The following is a 20507-nucleotide window of genomic DNA, read 5'->3' as shown; positions in this document are numbered from 1 at the left end:
AATATCCTGCAAACAGAGCAAAAACCAGCATCAAATTCATGTTGTTAGATTTATAAAACAAAATTCAAAAAGAGTTTTAAATATAACAAAAATAAGCGTAAATAATAAGTGAAACTTATTATGAATAATAATAAATGAAACACTAATATAAAGAAATGCGGAAGTCAGTTTAATTCATGGTGAATTTATTTCTTTGTTAAGAAAAACTTAATACTAAATATGTACATACATGTATTTGTTATTATACCCTTGCAGAGGGTATTATAAAATTGGTCAGATGTTTGTAACGCACAGAAGGAGACGTTTCCGACCCCATAAAGTATATATATTCTTGATCAGCATGAGAAGCTGAGTTGATATAGCCATGTCCGTCTGTCCGTCCGTCTGTGCGTATGCGTTTTACTCAGCCGTCTTAAGAGCTATCGGGCTGAAATTTGTTTTCGGGGTTTTTTATTACCCGGGAAAAATAAAGTATGAAAACCATCAGGATCGGACCACTATATCATATAGCTCTAGAAGAACTAGATGAAACATTTTCATAAAAATTGGAGTATGCTATGAAATTTACATGCGATAATATTGGATATAAAACCCCAGATCCCAAAATTTGAATGTGATCGGATAAATATAACACAAGTTACACTCAATATAATAATCGGCTCTGCTCCCAGCTCTGCCGGCAGCGCTGCTTGCTGTCTACTACGTCTTTCGTCATCAACAGGGTACATACATACACACACAGACGCAACGCTACATAAACTGTATGTGTATGCGTGCGTTGCTTTGCTTTGGGAATGAGGGAAGAAGAAGAACAAATCGTAAAATAGAGAGTACAATTGTTTTGTTTGTATATTGATGAATTGAGTTGCAGAAAACAAATTTTGAACATGTAAAATTATTATTACCAAGGACTGCAAGGGTATATAAACTTCGGCATAGCCGATGTTAGCTCCTTTGATATTTTTCAATTAAAACACAATAATTTAGAGAGAAATGATTTATTAACTGGAGATTCGTCCTCCAATAATTTTTTTGTAATGATTATTTCTTGTCATCAAGATCGGACAGGGCTCCCCATTGGTAGTACACCTCTGTGGCCTGGCTCATACCCAGACAAAGTGCAACAAAAAGACCAAGAACAAATCCGTAATTCATCTTAATAGAAGTTAAAACAATATGCGAAAACACGCTTTATATAGAACGTTTTTTTTTTCGCTGTAATTAGAAACTAATTACCGTAACTTGTCGTAATCAACTTTTACAAATTGGCATATCAAAAAGTTGTTGGTCATTATATAAACAAGTTTACGTAACGTACAATAATCATACTGTATCTTTGACAAATTAGCATAATTTTTATATGAATTAGCCATACAATTCCACGTCATCAATCAGAAACTTAATGATCCCTTTAAATAAGTCCTTATTAGTAGATTTATCTCTTTTAATGCATAACAAGTTTCCTTATGTTTTTTAATCCAATTTCTTTTAAAACATTTTTATTTAATAATATTAATCTTGATAGGGTAATATTTACTATCACAAAAAAGGACATATTTACATATGTCCATGGACTAATTTTATTTATAGATAAATTGACAAAAAAAATAATTTTCAAAATTGTGGAAAATTCTCGAAAACTCTGATAAACGTTGTCCAATTTTCATTTATTTCCTAACTTTCATATTGGAAATCGATCGTTCTATTTGCATAAAAACTCCGATATAGCCATATCCGATAGTGCGTCCTTCTGTAAAAATCATTGTGAGTGAATCTTCCTGAGGTATCATTAAGAGCTATAGAAAAAAATCATTGAAGATTTTGGAGTTTCTTTATGAAATTAAGTATTCAGATAGTTTTTAATACGTAAATTTATTTCAGAAAAATAACTCCAACATAGGATAAATAGAACACAAGTTATATTCAGGAAAGGCTGTTGACGCATCGATACATCAGTCAATTAGCTGCAGATATACGTATTTTATCAAACAAACCCTTACAAAGGGGAAGAGGAAATGTAAATTGCAGGCCAAGCAAACTAGAAAGAGACAGAATGAGAAAACATTATCAGGGTCAAAGACTAAAACACTATAAAATCTCCGGCAAAACCAAATGCGGCTTTCAAACTGCAGTCAGATCGGATAAATAGAACTTCTGTAAGGGTCAGTTGATTAATAACAAAGCAGGTTGCGAAAAAACAAATTTTTTTTTTAAAACTTTATTGAATATTTATGTGAAGGAAACAAAATTGGTAACCTTACAGTTTTTAATCAGTTCAGATTGCCTTAAGACAGGCAATGCCAAACAACCAATACAATTCAAACAAAGTCCAGCAAATGCAGCAGAAAGCACAACAAAATTCATATTTCTCAACTTAATATTACAATTAATGGAACTACGATGTTCCCAATGACAAAAGTAAGTATTGGCTGCTTTATCTTTTAGAAATTGATTTTACTCATATACGTATATATGTAAAAAGATCTCTTTGACTAGATAAAGCTAATATTTAAAAACAAAGTTCAAACATATTAATTCACATTAATACATTTTTTTTTTATTGACTACAACTCTTAATTTCTTAATCAATAAGTGTCTCCAAATCAGGACGGGGTTTTCTCACTGAAGGTTCGGCCTGGCTTATACCCAGGCACAGTGCAGCGACTACAGCAAAAACAGCTAGAAAGTTCATCTCGATCGATTTTTGAAAAATATTTGCAATTGTGCCTTATATAGTGAGCCATTTCTATTGCTAATAAGTGAAACAAATTAACGTTAATTATTGCAGTCTGCTTTAATGAAGTGTACCATAGAAAGGTCTTCTTTAATGTTGGGATCTTGATCTATGTGAAATTATTAAAGTAATACTGTATAGAAACAATATTTTACCTTTTTGGGATAAGAAAAGTTATTTTGTTTAATTTATTTTAAAACTAGAGAACTTAGAACTATCCCTTTTAAATTGATTTCAGTGTAGTTTTTCGCTTTGAAACTGAAACAGTGTTTGACATAATGTTAAAATTAATCAATAAGTTTCTCTAAATCTGGCCAGGCTCTTCTTAGTGAAGGTTCAGCCTGGCTTACACTCAGGCAAAGTCCAGCAATTACAGCTGAAACTACTAAAAATTTCATCCTTATCGTTTTTTTAAGAACATTTGAAATTGTCCTTTATATAGGTAGGCATTTCTTTTGCTAATAAGTGAAACTAATTGTTTTAATATGCTTTAGTAAACTTGTAATTTCAAATGATATGCCAATTTGATTTCTCCACGATGAAAAGAGTTTAAAACTTTATATGCGACTGCGATGCTAAATGGCCAAAAAGTAATGAATATATATTTTTTTTTGACTGTGAATATAAATTTTTTAAGCAACATGTTCCTCCAATCCTGGCCAGGATGTGCCTGGTGCTCTATAGGAGGTGCTTAGCTTTAACCAAGGCTAAGAGCATCATCATTTTGATCGATTTCTGAAAAACATTTGCCTTGTACAGGAATTATCCATTTCTAGTGCTGCTTACTATTTTAGGTAATAACTTGTTTTAATTAATTAATTTGTTAAACCGCAGCCTGTATCCCTTCATAAATATGAACCCCTTGTTATTACCATTAAAATGCAATACTCAAACTTACTTCTTTCTTTATATAATAAGTGATAAACACTATAAACAGCATCCATATCTTTAAAAGATGTCATATTAAAATAACTAACTAACTACATATATCTGAATCCAACTGGTTAAACACAACAAATTTGAAGAAATGTTTTATTGTCAGCGAATGATCGCTAATTTGTAATCAAAATTACAACAGTATTTATTATTTAATTTTAAATATCAATCTTCAAGTTGCTTCAAATCAGGCCAAATGGAATGATGAGAGCCCGCCTGGCTGGCAGTAAAACAAAGTCCAGCGAATACCGTGAAAATCAAAACAAATTTCATTATGTTATTTTGAAAAACGGTGATCTAAAATGTGCCTTATATAGAAAGACACTTTCATCGATAATAATCGAACCGAATTCAATTAAATATTCCAAAAAAAATCAAAGAATGTGTAAATTATAGCATAAAAAGTTTACTTATCCAGAACCAACGACATAGTAATTTAGATCAACCATATACTTGTAATATTTTTACGTAACAAATACCACGATCGAGACAGAAGGCACATAGAGAAAATTAATTTTTAACATTTCCAAAAGAGCTACATTCCAACAAATAACCAAGGGAGCTATTCAAAGCGGCAAGTTGGCCATCACGCCAACAAAGCAGTAAAATTACGGATTTTGAAAACACCTTCTGTATGAAAATAAATGCTGGGATTTATAAATTTTCTCTTTAAGTTCTTTTTATGAATCTTTTAACTTGAAGAATGAATCAAACATTGCAACGTTTGTATAAAAAGTACTGTGAAAATCAATATATTTAGCAAACTTATTTGGGCAAAATGTTGCAAAGTGTTGCACTGTGGGGGCAAAATGACACGCCCATTTTGCCAAAAAAAAAAAAAAAACATTGAGAGTGAAAATTGTTGATAAAAATGCATTTGTGAATTAAGTGCTCAAAAAACGGCTTTACTGTTATTTCTTTTAAATTTTTTAAGTAAAACTCACAATCTTAATATATCATAAAACAAGAAAAGTAGTTTGAAAGTAGTTAAAAGTACTTTGAAGAAATATTTTATTGTTAGCGCATGATCGCTAATTTGTAATCGAAATTACAATAGTGTATATTATTGAATTTTAAATATCAATCTTCAAGTTGCTTCAAATCAGCCCAAATCGAATGATGAGAGCCCGCCTGGCTGGCAGTAAAACAAAGTCCAGCGAATACCGTAAAAATCAAAACGAATTTCATTTTGTTATTTTGAAAAACAGTGATTTTAAATGTGCTTTATATAGAAAGACACTTTCATCGTTAATATGCGAACCGAATTCAATTAAATATTCTATAACTAAATAAAAAAACTCAAAGAATGTGTGAAGTATAGCATGAAAAGTTTACTAATCCAGAACCAACGACATAGTAATCTAGATCAACCATATATTTGTAATATTTTTACGTAACAAATACCACGATCGAGACAGGAGGCACATAGAAAAACCAATTTCTAAAATTTTCCAAATGAGCTACATTCCAACAAATAACCAAAGGGCAGATATTCAAAGCGCCAAGTTGGCCATCACGCTAAGAAAAACAGTAAAATTACTGATTTTCAAAACAGATTTTGTATGAAAATAAATGCTGGGATCCATTGATTTTCTCTTTAAGTTTTTTTATGAATCTTAACTTTTAATTTAAAGAAAGAATCAAACATTGCAGCGTTTGTACCTTGAAAATCAATATATTTAGCCTACTTATTTGGGCAAAATACGGGTGTTGAACCGTGGGGGCAAGATGAAACGTAAGTCTTGTCAAAAAAAAAAAAATAAGAGTGAAAATTGTTGATAAAAATGTATTTGTGAGTTAAGTGCTCAAAAAACGGCTTTACTGTTATTTCTTTTAAAACTTTTAAGTAAAGCTCACAATCTTAATATATCATAAATCAAGAAAAGTAGTTAGAAAGTAGTTGGAAGTACTTTGAAGAAATGTTTTATTGTTAGCACATGATCGCTAATTTGTAATCGAAATAACAATAGTATATATTATTGAATTTTTAATATCAATCTTCAAGTTGCTTCAAATCAGCCCACATGGAATGATGAGAGCCCGCCTGGCTGACAGCAAAACAAAGTCCCGCGAATACCGTAAGAATCAAAACGAATTTCATTTTGTTATAGAAACAGTGATCTAAAATGTGCCTTATATAGAAAGACACTTTCATCGCTAATAAGCGAAGCGAATTCAACTAAATATTGTAAAAGAAATCAAAGAATGTGTAAATTATAGCATGAAAAGTTTGGAAATCCAGAACTAACGACTTAGTAACCTAGATGAAATGATCAGCCAGATTTTTATAATATTTTTACGTAACAAATACCTCGATCGAGACAGGAGGCACACAGAAAACCCAATTTTTAAACTTTTCCAAAAGAGCTGCATTCCAACAAATAACCATCACGTCAAGAAAAACAGTAAAATTACGGATTTTGAAAACAAGATTTATTTTCTGTAAGAAAATAAATGCTTGGAACTATTGATTTTTTTTTAAGACTAGCAAAAAATCGTTCGTTTGGTTTTTTTTTACGAATCTTATCTTTTAATTTGAAGAAGGAATCAAACATTGCAACGTTCTTATAAAAAGTACTGTGTAAATCAAATCAATTTGGGACCGTGCAGCTTGGCTTATACCCAGGCACAGTCCAGCGACTACAACAAAAGCAGCTCATTTCGATAGATTTCTAAATAATATTTGGAATTGAACCCTTTATAGAAAGCAATTTCTAATAAGTGAAACAACTAAACTTCAATTATTAGGGTCTGTTATTTTGAATTGGTAGAAAAAGGTTTTGTGGCATTATAGTTGTACCACGATATTTGCTTCTCAATGTTAAGAAAAGCTTGCTGCGTGTGAAATTTTTAAACCTATATTGTTCAGGAACAATATTTTACAGTTTTAGGATAAGAGTTAAAGTTAAACAAAATTAAATTTTGTTTAATTTCTTTTAAAACTTTTAAGTAGGGCTCACCATCGTACTCAATTTATCACAGATCAAGAAAAGCTGTTAGAAATTATTGTTGGAAGCGAATGATCGCTGATATCTGATCAAAAACTACAAAAAATAAATTATTACTAATCATACAGGATAATATAAATAAATATGCAATAAAAACAATTATAATAAAGGCCAGTTTATTGAGCAATAAGCAAAACCAAATTAATTTTTATAAACAACATTTAAATTTGATCCTTAAATATAAAATCATCTCTATAACTAATGATCGAAACAAATTCATTTATTGTCAGCGCATGATCGCTTATTTGTAATCAAAATTACAACAATATATATTATTTAATTTTAAATATCAATCTTCAAGTTGCTTCAAATCATACCAACTGGAATAAAGAGCTTCTGCCTGGCTGGCAGTAAAACAAAGTCCAGCGAGTACCGTAAAAATAAAAACGAATTTCATTTTGTTATTTTGAAAAAATGTGATCTAAAATGTGCCTTATATAGAAAGACACATTAATAAGCGAAACGAATTCAATTAAATATTCTATAACTAAAGAAAAAAAAATCGAAGAATGTGTAAATTATAGCATGAAAAGTTTACTAATCCAGAACGAACGACGTAGTAATCTAGATCAGCCATATACTTGTATATTTTTACGTAACAAATACCTCGATCGAGACAGGTGACACATAGAGGAAACCAATTTTTAACATTTCCAAAAGAGCTACATTCCAACAAGTAACCAAGGGAGCTATTCAAAGCGACAAGTTGGCCATCACGCCAACAAAGTAGTAAAATTACCTATTTTGAAAACACCTTCTGAATGAAAATAAATGCTGGGATTTATAGATTTTCTCTTTAAGTTTTTTTTATGAATCTTAACTTTTAATTTGAAGAATGAATCAAACATTGCAACGTTTGTATAAAAAGTACTGTGAAAATCAATATATTTAGCATACTTATTTGGGCAAAATGTTGCAAAGTGTTCCACCGGGGGGGGCAAAATGACACGCCCATTTTGCCAAAAAAAAAAAAAAAAAACAATGAGAGTGAAAATTGTTGATAAAAATGCATTTGTGAATTAAGTGCTCAAAAAACGGCTTTACTGTTATTTCTTTTCAAACTTTTAAGTAAAGCTCACAATCTTAATATATCATAAATCAGGAAAAGTAGTTTGAAAGTAGTTAAAAGTACTCTGAAGAAATATTTTATTGTTAGCGCATGATCGCTAATTTGTAATCGAAATTACAATAGTGTATATTATTGAATTTTAAATATCAATCTTCAAGTTGCTTCAAATCAGCCCACTGGGAATGAAGAGTTCCCGCCTGGTTGACAGTAAGACAAAGTCCAGCGAATACCGTAAAAATCAAAACAAATTTCATTTTGTTATTTTGAAAAAATGTGATCTAAAATGTGCCTTTTATAGAAAGACACTTTCATCGCTAATAAGAGAACCGAATTCAATTAAATATTCTACAAAAAATCAAAGAATGTGTAAATTATAGCATGAAAAGTTTACTTATCCAGAACCAACGACATAGTAATCTAGATCAGCCATATATTTTTACGTAACAAATACCACGATCGAGACAGGAGGCACACAGAAAAACCAATTTCTAAAATGTTCCTAATGAGCTACATTCCAACAAATAACCAAAGGGCAGCTATTCAAAGCGCCAAGTTGGCCATTACGCTAAGAAAAACACTAAAATTACTGATTTTCAAAACACATTTTGTATGAAAATAAATGCTGGGATTTATAGATTTTCTCTTTAGGTTTTTTTTATGAATCTTAACTTTTAATTTGAAGAATGAATCAAACATTGCAACGTTTGTATAAAAAGTACTGTGAAAATCAATATATTTAGCATACTTATTTGGGCAAAATGTTGCAAAGTGTTCCACCGGGGGGGGCAAAATGACACGCCCATTTTGCCAAAAAAAAAAAAAAAAAACAATGAGAGTGAAAATTGTTGATAAAAATGCATTTGTGAATTAAGTGCTCAAAAAACGGCTTTACTGTTATTTCTTTTCAAACTTTTAAGTAAAGCTCACAATCTTAATATATCATAAATCAGGAAAAGTAGTTTGAAAGTAGTTAAAAGTACTCTGAAGAAATATTTTATTGTTAGCGCATGATCGCTAATTTGTAATCGAAATTACAATAGTGTATATTATTGAATTTTAAATATCAATCTTCAAGTTGCTTCAAATCAGCCCACTGGGAATGAAGAGTTCCCGCCTGGTTGACAGTAAGACAAAGTCCAGCGAATACCGTAAAAATCAAAACAAATTTCATTTTGTTATTTTGAAAAAATGTGATCTAAAATGTGCCTTTTATAGAAAGACACTTTCATCGCTAATAAGCGAACCGAATTCAATTAAATATTCTACAAAAAATCAAAGAATGTGTAAATTATAGCATGAAAAGTTTACTAAACCAGAACCAACGACATAGTAATCTAGATCAGCCATATATTTGTAATATTTTTACGTAACAAATACCACGATCGAGACATGAGACACATAGAGAAACCAGTCAATCAATCCTTCTAATATTATACATCTTCTTTCCTTCAGATAAATCAATTTTTTGTCGACGATTCTGCTCTTCCTTAATCTGGTAGCCTGTCCTTTAATATAAAGTCTAACTTATAGTAGTAATTTTATTCTTTTGAGACTTATTTTTACAAATGGAAATATATATAAAACAAGCGGAGTTTTCGTATATATAACACCCACATTCGTATATAACTCCCAAACAGTGGCAGTAATATTATATTATATTATGGGCATTCTCCTGTGTCCCTTTATCAACACTTTTGTAACTTGATCTGTATTTGTTCAAATTTATCTTCGTATCTTATATTTTCTTTTTAATTCTGGTGTTGAAAGACTTTAAAAATAGTCGTATTAAAAATTAGATACTGTAACTTATAAATATAATGAGCCCTATAAAGAGCAAAACTTTTATACAGGACAAAACAAGTTTGGTATCTCAATCCAACAGGTAAAACACAGAAAATTGTGAAGGAATTTTTTATTGTGAGCGCTTAATCGCTAATTTGTAATCGAAATAGTAAAACTACATATTATTTCATTATTTTTAATCTTCAAGTTGCTTCAAGTCGGCCCAATAGCCCTGACCCGCCTGGGTCAGAGTAAAACAGCTTCCAGCGAGAAGGGAAAACCAAAGCAAATTTCATATTTCAAAATGAAAAAGACCGTGATCAAAAATGATCTTTATATAGGCAAACATTTTTATCGCAAATATGTGAAAAAAAATCAACTAATTCCATAAAACAACAATTGCAGAATTTTAATTTAGTGTGAAAAATTTGTTTCTCTAAGACGAACAAAGTATGTTGTAACCTCTGTAAAATTATCGGCCTAATATTAGTCGTATTTTGCGTTTGAGTTTGAGTTCCAACTGTATAAACTTAAAATTGTAATATGAAGTTTTTAATTAGACGCAGTCAATGATTTAATTCATCAGATAGATAGAGAAAACAAAGTCAGTCTATAAATGCATTCCAAAAGATAATGATGCTATCGTTTGCAGATTGAATCATTCACTGAACTTTTTTTACAATCACAGTCAAACTTCCCTAAATTGCTCCTTTAATAATGTTTAATATACCATCTTTACTGCGGTTTAAACACTGTTTCAATCTTTAATCTGGTAGCCTGTTGTTTAAAATAACGGCTAACGTAGTAAAAAAATGCATTCAAATGTGTCTTAGTTTTGTAAACAGAAAATCCAAAGTAAAACATGGACAATTTTGTCACTATCCTTATTCCTATACCTTACCTCTCGCTTACAGCAAGGCTTACTTTTACACGGCCATGGCCACTTTTCATACTCAGTTTAGATTACAGTAGACAAAAATGTAATCAAACATACCATCGCACCAATGTACAACATTATTCAATACAAAAATGTAATCGCCTACTAACCTCCTTACTCCTGATTACTAAGTAAGCAGCTTAGTAATCACTTTAGCCCTCAAATCAATTCAAACTTACGTGGCATCGCTACTGTCTTTGATAATAGTCGGATTAGGAAATTAGACAGAAAAAAACAGAAAAAAGTGTGAAGATTTATTTTATTGTCGGCGCATGGTTGTATAATAATTATTTTCAATCTTCAAGTTGCTTTAAATCAGCCATAAACGAATGACGAATAGACAGATTTAAACAAAAACCAATGAATACCTTAAAAACAATGGAAAAGAATGCCATCTTCTTAGATTGAAACGTTGCTCCAAAATGTGTTTTTTATATGAAAACCTTTGCATCGCAATTAAATGGAACGAACTCAATTAAATATTTGATAGATGAAAAGAAATAATTGGAAATATTTCAATTATAGCATGGGCAATTTTATCCTCCAGAACTAACGACGCGTTGTAGATACAATAACAAATATCAAAGACGCTGAAGTAGGCTATGCCGTCTCAGAAGGAGACGTTTCCGAACCCATAAAGTATATATATTCTTGATCAGCATGAGAAGCTGAGTCGACAACTGAACAATGAAGAATTGAAGAATTTTAATTTAGCGTGAAAAATTTGTTTTTCTAAGACGAACAAAGTAACCTCTATAAAATGATCAGCCTAATATAAGTCGTATTTTGCGTTTGAGTGTTAGTTCCAATTGGGTAACCTAAAAATTGTAATATTATGTTCTTAATTAGAAGCAGTCAATAATTCAATTCAACAGATAGATAGAAGAAACAAAGCCAGTCTATAAATGCATTGCAAAAGGTAATTCTGCTATCGTTTGCAGATTGAATCATTGACTGAACTTTTTTTACAATCACAGTCAAACTTCCCTAAATTGCTCCTTTTATAATGTTTAATATACCATCTTTGCTTCGGCTTAAACACTGTTTCAATTTTTAATCTGGTAGCCTGTCCTTTGAAATAACGGGTAACGTAGTAAAAAATGTATTCAGATGTGTCTTAGTTTGATAAATAGAAAATCCAATACATGGAGAATATTCGTCACTAAGGTATACCCTTTACCTTACCTTATATACCTTACCTCGCGATTACAGACAGATTCTTAGACAGACAAAAACAGAAAAAAGTGTGAAGAAATATTTTATTGCCGGCGCATTGTTGTATAATAATTATTTTCAATCTTCAAGTTGCTTTAAATCAGCCATATATAACTGAAGTGGCGACAGATTTAAACAAAAACCAATGAATACCGTAAAAACAATGGAAAAGAATGTCATCGTCTTAGATTGATAAAAATGTGTTGTGACAAGTTGATCCAAAATGTGTTTTTTATAGGAAAACCTTTGTATTACAATTAAGTGGAACGAACTCAATTAAATATTTGATAGATGAAAAGAAATAATTGGAAATATTTTAATTATAGCATGGAAAACTTTATCCTCCAGAACTAACGACGCGTCGTAGATATAATAACAAAAATGTGGCTAAATGGATGGCGGTATTCTAGAATTCGATCAAAATTTTCGGTATTTTAGAAGTTGGCTTTTAAGATAACTCTGTCCAATTTGTATTTTTAATTTTAAAACTCCTTTTTTTGGCTTAGCAATGTTGAAAAACGAATACTATTAAACCAAATCATCTAAAATTTAATTTGCTTTGCTGTTTACCAGATCGATTGCCAGTACTCGAAATATATATTAATATGTTTGATATATATATTCTTGATCAGAATCTTGTTAATCTAGCCACCAAATTCGGTATGTAGACTCGTTTAATATGTTCACAGATTATGATTATTTAAAATCTTTGCCACGCCCCTCATCATTAAGTACTACTATCATCACATACTATCATATCCACCGACCTACCAAATTTATTTCAAATTGGAATTGAAATATTTATGTTATACGTATAATCGTATTTTACTATCAGGTTCATAAGGAGGTGGCTGTAGGGTATTGTCGGTGCTAGGGTGCTGGAGCGTTTGTAAGAGTGAGCGAGATAGCATGTGCTATACTGCTATAAAATGAATCTAGACGACTTATTTACTTAATTTTATTTTAGAAACTTTACTTTACTTTTAACTTTTAAAGTTTTCGATTTCTAAATGCGACAATTAATTAACTGTTAATAGGCATATTCCAAAAAAGTGCCTATTTTATGGAGATAAAAAAAAAACAAATTTGCCCTAAAATTTTTAATATTTTAATCAACAAGTTTATCCAAATCAGGTCTTAATTGAAAAAGAAATCCAGGTGCAGCTTGATTTGCACCCAGGCAAATTCCAGCGATTACAGCAAAAATCAATAGAAAGTTCATCTCGTCTGATTTTTGAAGAACATTTAAAATTGTTCCTTTTATAGGAAGCGATTTCTACTGCTAACTAGTAAAACTAATTGATTAAAAACTCCTACGATAAAGAGGGTATAAAATTTCAATTATACCATGGAATAATTGTACCTAGAAAAGGTCAAGTCTACACAAGGAACACCACAAGAAACATTATCTTGTTTGATTTTTGAGAAATAAAAAGCTTATATAAGTAAGTATTATTGGCTAAGGCCGGCAACACAAGATCTTTATTGTTTTTTTTTTTTTTTGTTAAATTATTTTTAATTTACAGAGATTTTTTTAAAAAGTCCATTAAAGTTGTTAGTCCAAACAAAAAATACAAGACTGATACAATTATATTATTTATAAAATATTTTCAATCATCAAGTTGTTTCAAATCAGCCCAAATGACATACCGACTGCCCGCCTGGGTTCCACTTAAACAAAGTGCAGCGATTAGTGCAAAAACCAAAACAGCTTTCATCTTGGTAGATTAATTAACACTACACAAAAAACCCGCTTTATATAGGAAGCCCTTAATGATGATAGCGAGTGAAACAAATTAACTCATAATACTTTAATCTGGTTTAATTGATTCGTAAAAATTAAACTATGGATTATTGACTTCTCCATGGCAGAAAAACAACCATCTTACATAATTAGAAATTTTATATTTTCATACAATGTTTCAATGCGCCCAATAGGAAAGGTTTGAAATAGACCTTCTACATTCGAATGTCAACTAATTTTAGAGAATATAATTATCAAATTCGTCCATGTTTGATTTTTGAAAAATATGTATACAAAATTGTGGCTAATATAAATAAGTATTATTGGCTTAAGCCAGCACATACGATCTTTATTGCTTTTTTTATTTTTATTTGTTGTTAAATTATTATTTTTACTTTGTTGTTAGTTGTTAGTCGAAACCAAAAATACATGACTGATAAAATTATATTATTTATAACATAATTTTAATTATCAAGTTGTTTCAAATCAGCCCAAGCGTAATATTGAGCGCCCGCCTGTGTTCCACTCAAACAAAGTGCAGCGATTAGTGCAAAAAACAAAACAGTTTTCATCTTGATAGATTATGAAACACTAAACAAAAAACCTGCTTTATATAGGAACCCATTTATGATTCTACCGAGTGAAACAAATTAACCCAAAATATTTTAATCTGGTTTAATTGATTCGCAAAAATTAAACTATGGATTATTAACTTCTCCATGCCACAAAAACAACCATCTTAGAAATTTTATATTTTCATACAAAGTATCAATGCGCCCAATAAGAAAGGTTTAATATTTTAAATAGACCTTCTACATTCGAATCCCAACTAATTTTAGAGAATATAATCTTAAATTCTTGAAATTGAATAAAACGTTAACAAGTTTGTTAAGAAAATTTTCTTTATTGTCGTAATTTAATCAAGAAGATTTTCTAGATCAGGCTTCCAGGCTTTCTGTCCAGGTGCAGCTTGGCTTGCACCCAGGCAAATTCCAGCGATTACAGCAAAAAGTACTAGGAAGTTCATCTCTTTCGATTTTGGAAAAACACTTGAAGTTGTGCGTTTTATAGGAAACTATATCTGTGACTAATTCGTAAAACGAATGAATTTAAATCATTATATTATGTTTTAAGAATTGCTACAAAAAAGTATATAATTTTAATTATACCATGGAGTAATTGTACCCGGAAAACGTATACACGGAAGACTTCAAGAAAGATGATCTTATTTAATTTTTGAAAAATATGTACGTATATGAAATTGTGGCTTATACGTATTTTTGTCTAAAGCCGGCAAACAAGATCTTCATTGTTTTTTATTTTTTTTTTGTTTAATTTTTGTTAAATTATTCTTAAATTAAGAAGATTTAGTTAATAAGTCTAATAAAGTATGAGAAATGTGTTATAAGCCTGATTGTTAAAAAGTCGAAACCAAAAATAAAAGACTGATACAATTATATCATTTATGAAATATTTTCAATCATCAAGTTTTTTCAAATAAGCAAAATTGTTATTCCGAGTGCCCGCCTGGGTTTCACTCAAACAAAGTCCAGGCGTCATGATGAAGTTAACTTCTACTCAACCCAAATCCTTAGCTAACACGGCTAAAGACGCCAAAAAGGATCCATAAACCCTTCACTAGGTAAGTAGACACGCCATCCAACCTGGTAAGCAGGATGCTTCAGGACTCGGAAATCTAAAAGGCAGTGAACGACTTTGCAGCAGAGGTTATGGGAGAGCAACGAAGACAGGAACGGATTAGGTCAGGTAGACGGTAGTCTAGCACTCTGCTTCCATCTACACCATAAACAAACCATCTACTTCAAAATAAACTTGTTCTCTTTGTTATGTTCAAAAGGCTATCATAATTGTTTTATTGGCATGACTGCTGATTAGTCAAATCCAAATTGACAAGTCTTTAAAAAGTTTATTATTGGTAATTTTCAATCACCAAGTTGTTTCAAATCAGCAAAACTGTTATATATAGTGCCAGCCTGGGTCCCAGTCAAGCAAAGTGCAGCGATTAGTGCAAGAAACAAAACAGATTTCATCTTGATTAACACTACACAAAAAATCCATCTTTATATAGGAAGCCATTTTTAGCCTAGATAATTGCTATTAAGTGAAACCAATTAACTCAAAATATTTTAATCCAGTTTAATCCATTCGTAATCTACGGAATGTTTAAAATTGCGCCTTATTTAAAAAATCTTTTTTCTTAGCAAGTAAAACGAATTGATTTAAATTCTCTTATAAAAAAAAGTATGCAATTGAAATTATATCATGCAATAGTTTCTGATTGACTTGTACCTGAAAAAAAGACTAGGTACACAGAAAAAAACTACTGGAAAGATCATCTTGACTGGTTATTGTGGCTTATATAAAAGCCTTGTAAGTGTCAACTACATATAGTTTTAATAGTTTTTTTCTGCTTTTTGGGTTTTGATTTATTGTTAGTCCCAGAGTTCAGTATTAGTAATAGCAAGTAGTAGTAAGGTCTCCCAGGTACCTATGCCTTATCACCGTCAAGGCTGGACATTAGAATGCTAAATGTTCTGGAACATTCGTTACCTTATATTTTATTGTTAATAATAAGTACAAACAAATATAAAAAAATGTTTTATAAACATGATTGCTGATTACTTGAACCCAAAAGACAAATCTTTTACAATTTTATTCTTAAGTATTTTCAATCATCAAGATTTTTCAAATCAGCCAAATGGACAAGCCAATGGAGCGCCTGGATTCCACTTAAACAAAGTCCAGCGAACAGAGCAACAAACAATACAGATTTCATCTTGATAGACTAAGAAACACTAAACAAAAACTTGCTTTATATAGGAACCCATTTATGATGCTACCGAGTGAAACAAATCAACTCTAAATATTTAAATCTGGTTTAATCAATTCGTGAAAAACAAAATGAAACTGATCCATGACACAAAAAAAACTTTTTACCTCAAGTTGTAAGGTTTAGTTTCACAAAAATTGTAATGCACCTAATAACTAATAATGATGTATATACATGAGCAAAACATAGACAACCATTTCAATAAATTTTCTTTATTGTGTGCAATTTATAATTTTTTAATCAACAAGATTCTCTAATTCAGGCCAGGCAGATTTCCTTCCAGGTGCAGCTTGGCTTACGCCCAGGCAAACTCCAGCGATTACAGCAAAAACTATTAGGAACTTCATCTCGTTCGATATTTCATGAATATTTGAAATTCTGCCTTATATAGGCATAATAATAACGAAACAAATTAACCTTAACTGATATAATACGCTTTAATGAATTCATAGAATTGTTTTTTAAATTAAATTATACCATGCAAATTTACTGATAAGAATGAAATTTAATGACAAGGACAAATGATATTTTTAATAATAATTACTTTAAAACTGATATTATCTGAAGCGGATAAATATATTCAATTAGAATGTATAATATAATCTTGGGAATAAATAATGTTCAATTAAAATGTATAATATAATCTTGGGAATAAAGAAATCAAAATGTTTTCTTCGATTTGTTTGATCTTTTCCCCATTATTTTTCAGTTTGTGGGCCTTTAAAAGTAAATCGTAAACAACTCAAAGTTTCTCTTGCTTGTATATTATGAGGTCAAAGTGCTAGAATTAAGTATTTATTTGAGCCCTATTAATTACTATAACCATGTAGTTTTTTGAAAATCAATCCACAAGTTGGGCCAGGTCTGGATGATGAATAGATTATCTATTTATTCCATATGCAGCCTTGCTCACACCCAGAGAAAGACCAGCGAATAAACCAAAAACCATTATAAAATTCATCTTATTAGATTTTAAATAAATTCAAAAAAATTTGCTTAAATAGGAAAATACCAAGCAAGTAAATAAGTTAGCGTAAATAATGGAAATTAACTTGAACTAATAGAATGAAATGCGGAAGTCAGCTTGAACTCATAGCTTTTTAAAATTTTGTTTCAATCGTAAATTTTATTACATATTTTAATCAACAAGTTTATCCAAAACAGGTCCAAATTCCCAATTAGGTGCAGCCTGGCTTACATTCAGATAATATCCTGCAAACAGAGCAAAAACCAGCATCAAATTCATGTTGTTAGATTTATAAAACAAAATTCAAAAAGAGTTTTAAATATAACAAAAATAAGCGTAAATAATAAGTGAAACAATAAATAATGATAATCAACCAACACTAATATAAAGAAATGCGGAAGTCAGTTTAATTCATGGTGAATTTATTTTTTTGTTAAGAAAAACTTAATACTAAATATGTACATACATGTATTTTTTTATACCTTTGCAAAAAGGGTATATTAATTTTGGTCCAAAGTGTGCAACGCATAGAAGGAAGCATCTCCGACCACATAAGGTATATATATTCTTGATCAGCACGACGAGACGCGTTCAAATAGCCATGTCCGTCCGTCCGTCCGTCCGTCAGTCTGGATCAACGCAAACTCCTCCTAGACCTTAAGAGCTACAGAGCTGAAATTTTGCATGTAGGCTTGTATATACTGCAGGCGTTGTATATCTCGGATTCAACCGGATCGGATCACTATATCATATAGCTCCCATACAAATGGCAAAGTCACGAACAGTGACTTTTCTTAATAACTTCGTTATTTTCTGAGCTATTGTCGTGAAATTTAATATTGGTAAGTTAATTACACATATAAATAACTATGCCAAATTTGATCAAAAACGGGTGACTATATCATATAGCTCCCATAGGAACGATCTTTCGAAAACAGTGACTTTTGTCAATAACTTCGTTACTTTTGACGCGATTGCTTTCAAATTAAACATTTGTTAGTTTAATATATCTGTTAATGATTGTGCCAAATTTGATAAGGATCGGGTAACTATATCATATAGCTCCCATAGAAACGATCGGTGGAAAACAGTGACTTTGATCAATATCTTCGTTAGTTGCTATGTAGGCCGTTCTTTCGTACCACAAAAATTGCAAGGGTATACAAACTTTGACGCGGTCGAAGTTAGCCCCGGCCCTCTGGTTTTATTTGCAACCTATCCTAAATAAGCAAATATTATCAAAGGTTAACATGATATGGGATTGGAATCACCAGTCCGTCCCTCCCTAAATGGCAGGTCAAGTGGGTGGCATCTTGTCTAGCACTTTTTTTCTGTGTACATATACTTTATGGGGTCTGAAACGTCACCTTGAGAATGAGAAATGTGTGAACAGTCTCATTGCGATTAGTCGAAACCAAAAATACAAGACTGATAGAATTATATCATTTATGAAATATTTTCAATCATCAAGTTGTGTCAAATCAGCAAAATTATTATTCCGAGTGCCAGGCTGGGTTTCACTTAAACAAAGTCTAGGCGTTAACTTCTACTTAACCCAAATCCTTAGCTGACACGGCCGCTTTAGGAGGTATTTGAAACGATTCGGCCACGAATCTTCCACTGCTTGGGATACGACGCCAAAAAAAAGATCCCTAAACGCTACACTAGGTAAGTGGACAAGCCATACAACCTGGTAAGCAGGATGCTTCAGGATTCGGAAGTCTAGAAGGCACTAAACGACTTTGCTGCAGAGGTTATGAGAGAGCAACGAAGACAGGAACGGATTAGGTCAGGTAGACGGTAGTCTAGCACTCTGGTTCCATCTACCCCAAAAACAAACCATCTACACCAAAAAAAAGTTGTTCTCTTTGTTATGTTCAAAAGACTATCATAATTGTTTTATTGGCATGACTCAGCAGTCTTGCTAATCAGCATTAGTCCAATCCAAATTGACATGTCTTTAACTATTTTATTATTGGTAATTTTCAATCAGCAAGTTGTTTCAAATCAGCAAAAGTGTTATGTATAGTGCCCGCCTGGGTCCCAGTCAAGCAAAGTGCAGCGATTAGTGCAAGAAACAAAACAGATTTCATCTTGATAGATTAATTAACACTACACAAAATACCTGCTTTATATAGTAAGCTATTTTAAGCCTAGATAATTGCTATTAAGAGACACAAATTAACTCAAAATATTTTAATCCAGTTTAATCCGTTCGTAATCTACGGAATGTTTAAAATTGCGCCTTATTTAAAAAATATTTTTTCTTAGCAAGTAAAACGAATTGATTTAAATTCTCTTATAAAAAAAAGTATGCAATTGAAATTATATCATGCAATAGTTTCTGATTGACTTGTACCTGAAAAAAAGACTAGGTACACAGAAAAAAACTACTGGAAAGATCATCTTGACTGGTTATTGTGGCTTATATAAAAGCCTTGTAAGTGTCAACTACATATAGTTTTAATAGTTTTTTTCTGCTTTTTGGGTTTTGATTTATTGTTAGTCCCAGAGTTCAGTATTAGTAATAGCAAGTAGTAGTAAGGTCTCCCAGGTACCTATGCCTTATCACCGTCAAGGCTGGACATTAGAATGCTAAATGTTCTGGAACATTCGTTACCTTATATTTTATTGTTATTAATAAGTACAAACAAATATGAAAAAATGTTTTATACATTTATGTTTTATGATTGCTGATTACTTGTAACCAAAAGGCAAATCTTTTACAATTTTATTCTTAAATATTTTCAATCATCAAGGCTTTTTAAATCAGACAAAGGCTTCATCCAATTGTCCGCCTGGATTCCACTCAAACAAAGTCCAGCGAACAGAGCAGCAAACAATATATATTTCATTAGCATTAACGAACCAGAACGTGCCTTATATAGGAAACCATTCATATTGCAACAGGGACTGTAATCATCGCAGATTTTTAAACCACAGTGAAAAAATAATAATAATCATTATTTACCGTCCCTTCTTTGAATGACTCATTCGCACCGAAGGGATCATCTGCGACCATATTAAAGTTATATTATCTGGCTAATCAGAACTATCTGAACTATATAGTCATGTCCTTCCGTCCTACTGTCCGTCCGTCTTTCTGTCCGTCCGTCCGCTTGGAACAGGGCAAACTGATCCCAGGCTGTCAGGGCTACAGAGCTGAAAATTTGTTTCTGGACTTCTATAAACTATCAGACCAATATTTTACGATCCAAGACCAAGTAAAGAAAGAAAGACATTTCTCAACATCTTCGTAACTTC

The 20507-nt window shown here is 31.2% G+C and overlaps 3 long non-coding RNA genes across 3 annotated transcripts; 1 reads left to right on the top strand and 2 right to left on the bottom strand.

Annotated features, from left to right (window-relative positions):
* Positions 1–2535: 2535 nt before the first annotated feature.
* Positions 2536–3435, bottom strand: LOC124460025. The gene is made up of 2 exons (XR_006953984.1): positions 2890–3435; positions 2536–2752 (listed from the first exon to the last, which is right to left on the bottom strand). It is a non-coding gene; the product is annotated as an uncharacterized LOC124460025 (long non-coding RNA).
* A 2142-nt stretch (positions 3436–5577) lies between these two features.
* On the bottom strand, positions 5578–6159 carry LOC124460026. Its single transcript, XR_006953985.1, has 2 exons — positions 5982–6159; positions 5578–5849 (listed from the first exon to the last, which is right to left on the bottom strand). It is a non-coding gene; the product is annotated as an uncharacterized LOC124460026 (long non-coding RNA).
* Positions 6160–9080: 2921 nt separating this feature from the next.
* On the top strand, positions 9081–9928 carry LOC124460052. The gene is made up of 2 exons (XR_006954005.1): positions 9081–9629; positions 9738–9928. It is a non-coding gene; the product is annotated as an uncharacterized LOC124460052 (long non-coding RNA).
* Positions 9929–20507: the final 10579 nt, after the last annotated feature.

This window comes from Drosophila willistoni, assembly GCF_018902025.1.
Source record: "Drosophila willistoni isolate 14030-0811.24 chromosome 2L unlocalized genomic scaffold, UCI_dwil_1.1 Seg196, whole genome shotgun sequence".
NCBI lineage: Eukaryota > Metazoa > Arthropoda > Insecta > Diptera > Drosophilidae > Drosophila > Drosophila willistoni.
Note: the sequence above shows the minus strand (reverse complement) of the source record. Positions and strands in the feature narration are given on the sequence as shown.